This window comes from Pteropus vampyrus, unplaced genomic scaffold (genome assembly GCF_000151845.1).
Source record: "Pteropus vampyrus isolate Shadow unplaced genomic scaffold, Pvam_2.0 Scaffold586, whole genome shotgun sequence".
NCBI classification, from domain to species: Eukaryota; Metazoa; Chordata; class Mammalia; order Chiroptera; family Pteropodidae; genus Pteropus; species Pteropus vampyrus.
In genome coordinates, this window is record NW_011889367.1 from 219,338 (window position 1) to 224,002 (window position 4,665).

Sequence of the window (4,665 nt, forward strand, 5' to 3'; positions counted from 1 at the left end):
GTGGTCCTCAGCCTTGCCTCTCCTAGGAAAGCCCCATCCCCCCTCCACAGCCTTCAATGCCAAGTTCAGACGTCAGCAGTCCAGAGTTCCTCGTTCCCCCTGTATCCCACCAGCCACACCACCCCCTGAAGCTTCAACTCTCTGCAACGGCATCTGCCCACTCTGCCCCAAAGTGCCCAGACGACAGCTCACCTGGGCATGAGGGGCCTGGGCCCACCGCAGTGCCCGGGGTTTGGACATGTTGCTCTGAGGCCTGCAGCGTTCGTGACGAGCACACGAAGGGACGCGTGGGCTGTTCTTAGAAAGGCGACAGGCCTAGATGGGTCACTCGATCAGCTCTGGCTCTTCTTTGCCAAAGTTGGCTCCCTGGCAAAAAAGAACAATCAATCGATCAATCTATAAATGACAATGCCACGTGGCTGCCCAGTCGACAGTTGAGCCGGAGGATCTCAGATCTGCCTAAGACGCACACCAGCTGCAGAGAACGGGCTGTGGACTTTCGCAGTCAGTGTGGCTGCGTTTGTAGCAGGGATGGAGGACAACGCCAACCAGGATCGTGCTGGTTAAATTTATGTGCCGGTTTGGCCGGGCCACGAGGTGCTCAGATATTTCGTCAAACATCACGTGGGCTATTTCTATGAACGTGTTTTTAGTGAGTGGCTGACGTTTCAATTGGTAGATTGAGCAAAGCAGATTGCCCACCCTGCATGGTGGGCCCCGTTCACTCAGACAAAAACACCAGCTTCCTCTGAGCGAGAGAGAATTCTCCAGCAGACATCCCGCAGACTCCATAAGCAACGTTTCCTCCTGGTCCCAAAGCAGGCTGCTTTCCAGCTCCATCTGGAACCCGGGCTGTCCTGGGTCTCCAGCCTGCCGCCCCGCCCTGGAGAGTTTGGACCTGCTGGCCTCCATCATCAGGCGAGCCAAGTCCTTATAATAAATCTCTTTCTATAGAAATGTACATCCTATTCCATTTCTCTGGAAAACCCTAGCTAATGCGATCACCGGATCTCCCAATAATTTTGAGGTGAAGCCCCTTGCGACAAACTTCTTTGACAAATAAGTGCCTGCTAGGGGGACATTTACTGTCTCTGAGAAGCGGTATGTTTTCTCCAAGGCTCACGTGAACGTCCCCTCCTTTCCCTGACCCCTTTGGCCGCCAGGAATTAGCAACTCGGCCGCAGCAACGGCAGAGGACGCCGCGTGCAGCATATCCGCTTCCTGCGCATGGGCTCTGCTCCAAGGGCTTTACGGAAGGTGGTCTTGGCCCCCTGTCCTGCCACCGGAACCTGGTCCCAGTGGGGTTAAAACACGTGCGCTGGTCACACAGGGAGGACAAGATGGGTTCAAACCCAGGTTGCCGCTGGCTCGGAGCATACGCCGGGGACCTCGGCCTCCCGCGGGCGACTGCGCGGCGTCCCCTCCCGTGTCTCTGCCGTCCCTCTCTCTCTCCGCACCTCTAGCAGCATATGCCAGCTGTTTTCCCCGAGGATTCTCCCAAGTGCCCCGTCACCCTCCCGACGCGATTCTTTGCCCCTCATCCCCGGGTATTTCCAGGAAACCCCTGCCCCGCCCCCGCGGCCCGAGGCTCAGCCCTTCTCTCCCCCTCTTCCAACGACAAGCACATAAACCCCCCACGGTGGCTCGTGCTCTGCACGTGCTTCCCTGGTGACCACCACAAGGCTGTCCCCTGTCCCCTGAATTGGGGGTGGGGGAGGGGGCCCAAGTCCTGTCCCAGCTCTGTCTCTCAGACCCCTGACCCTTCCTCCCGTATCGCCCTGTGGTCCAGGCCTCTGGCCTCTGCCCAGCCTCCCCTCTCTCACGAACGCCCCCTCCCACACTCATCGATCGCCCTCGTTGCTCCCAGGAACCATTTTCAAGCACACATCGGTGTGTCGCTCCCTTGAAAGCCCCCCTCCGCCACACGCCTGTACCAGGCCAGCGTCAGAACCCTCACCGCTCAGACCCGACCTGCCTTGTGCATCCACCTGCCTTCTCTACATCCAGCACCCAGACCAGTGGGTCTCAGACTGGGGAGCATGAGAATCACCTGGGGGGCTTGTAGATCCTGTACTCAGAGATTTAACCTGGCTGGTCCGGGGGTCCAGACTCTGCCCATGTAACCGGATGAGCCGACGGGCGCTGCCGAGGACGCTGACCTCGCCGTGTGTCGGCCCCCGAGCCCTTGCTCACTGCGCCTTCTGCCTGCAGCATCTTTCCTCCCCTATCTGCCCATCAGAGTCCCCTGCATCCTACCTCTGGCGACACCTCCTCCAGGCAGCCCTCCCTGGACTCTGAGAATGACTGCCCCTGGTGTGTCTCTGCCCCTTCTGTGATAGCCCTGAGGGCCATCCGCCCCACGGGCACTATCCACATGCCATCCATCTTCCCCACTAACCCGGAGCTGCTGGAGGCAGGGCCCATCTCCTCCATCCATGCCTGCCCCGAGCCGAGCCCGCACGGCGCTAATCCCAGCGAGGGAGCAGGGAAGAGAGAGTCCCCACCAGCGGCCTGCACAGCCTGAGGCTCCAGGCCCGCTGAGGGCCCCTGGCCCGCCCCGCAGAGCCGCCAAACTGCCGGGGATCCCTCGGCAGACACATGTGGCTTAAAAAGGAAATACGCTGTTTCGTGACTTGACTCTTTTTATTTTTAGACCCAGTGACTCATCTCCGCCGTGGGGGCCTCCGCTCTCGGGGAGCTCGCCGAGGCCGAGCGCCTGTTCTCAGGGAGAGGAGGACAGGGAGCTCTGCCCGCACTCTGGGGCCGATGGCCTGGCGGAGGGATGAGGCGGTCGCTCCCCAGCCACCTGCCCCTCCTAAACATCTGCTCTCACGATGGCCGGCACACACCTGCAGACGCAGCTGGGCAGAAGGGCAGCTGTCACGTCCCGCACGAGGGACATGGAGATGGAAGCAAGGGGCTGTTTCTCCAGGTCTCGCCTCCCCGCCCTCGCCCCCCACACACTGGCCCAGGCGCTCCTGCCCCAGCCCGGCGATGTACCCCCTCCAGCCGGCAGAGCCGAAGCCCAAATCGGCTGCTTCCCAGGCCGCATGGCCCCTCCGGTGAGGGCACGGGGACCGTGTTTCTGGTAATGAGATTTGGGCACAGACCGAGGGACCTCACTCAGCTTTGCCCTGCCCGCCCCCCCACTTCAGGCACCCCTTCCCTGCTCAACCCCTGTGTGCCCCTAAACACACAAGGGGCTGACCGCGCCCTGGGCCCCTCCCGACTCTCAGCTCGCAGAGCCTCGCTTGCTGCTCTTTGTCGATGTGGATGGTCCGCTGGATTCTTTATTTATTTCATAAAATGTACACACTCATATAGGAATGACAGAAAATCCGCAGAAACAGATATGAGACAGCAGAGGGGCCTGGGGAACGCACTACCGGCCGTGGGGGAAGGGTGGGCAGTGGGGGACTCTGTGTTTGCTCGGAAGCCCTCGGAATAGCTCCAGACGAGACAGAGACACGGGGGCCACGCGCGCGTTCGGGGGAGGGGTGGGCTGGCTGGGGAGCGGTGTGAGGCTGGCTCGCTTTTCGTGGGTCGCCCTTCCACGGTGGTCAAGGAGAAGGTGCAGGTCAGGAGCATCCCGAGACCACCCTCGCCTCTGACCCCAGGTGCAAGTTCCGGGTCCCCGAGTCCACCCTCAGGGTCAGTCACACGTGATGAGCACCCCAAAGTCACAATTACAGTTCAGTGTGGAAGGACATGGACTAAAATCAGCCCAGTGCAGAGTCAGGGGACGTCCTGTGCACAGAGCTTGGGTGGCACCGGCTCCTCCCTCAACACGCACGGACAACACCCTCGGGAAGCCCCCCAAGCCTCGGCGTCCACAGTTCCCATGGGCTCCATTCACAGACGCAGCTGACGGCAGGTATCTGGCCTCCAGTCTCCAGCCCCCGAGAGGTGGAATGGCTCCTGCGTGTCCCAGAGTCCCTGTCGCTAGTCACACTGTTGGACTGTCTGATGTGGCCCAAGGTCCCAGGTACACAGGACAGGTTCTCCAGGCGAGATGCTCCAAAGGCATGCAGCCCCGAGGCGAAGGCGCCAGGTCGTCCTGCGGCCCCGGGCGTCAGGGTAGGAAGCGGGAGAGACGGACCTCACGGGGTTCGTCCTCGGGGTCGGCTCCGTCACCAGCTCCTCCTCGGCCAGGCTCTCATCCCTCCCAGAGGCAGGGGAGGACTGAGATAAGGGGGAGCTTTTGGTGGCAGGGCTGGCTGTCATGTGGTCACCTCTGTCCTTGTGTCCCCCAAGCCCTCCAGCTCACCACCTGCCTCTTCCTACAAACACATTTATGAGGAGTTGGAAGCACGACCCCTCCCCAAGATCCCCCACTCCATCAGGGGACCACAGAACTTGGTGACAGATGGCAGTAGGGGCCCCTCTGTCCCCGATGGGGGGTGTCAGACGTGACCAGGACAGCCCCGGTCAGTCTGGGCAAAGCGTGGTCCGTCCCTGCCCTGTGGGTGGGACGCAGGTGTCCTCTGCCCACCCTGCTCCACCCCCACCCTCACCGCCCTCGCCCTCAGGACAGGACACCTGGGGGCAGTGCCCCCCCGGACAGGAGGCCCGCCGTGCCTGGCGCTCGGACGCCGAGGGCTGGCGGAGGCCCTAGTCCTCCTTGGGCTTCCGCGGCTGCGTCCGGGCCAGTCTACAGTCGATGTG

The 4,665-nt window shown here is 61.8% G+C and overlaps 1 long non-coding RNA gene across 1 annotated transcript in view; it reads right to left on the minus strand.

The window, feature by feature from the left end:
* The window catches only part of LOC111733612, a 7,903-nt gene extending 5,322 nt beyond the window's left edge, over window positions 1-2,581 (minus strand). Inside the window, exons 1-2 of the long non-coding RNA XR_002778051.1 lie at window positions 2,399-2,581; window positions 193-366 (exon numbers count right to left, since the gene is read on the minus strand). This is a non-coding gene — a long non-coding RNA (uncharacterized LOC111733612). The remainder of the gene's footprint in view (window positions 1-192; window positions 367-2,398) is intronic.
* Window positions 2,582-4,665: the final 2,084 nt, after the last annotated feature.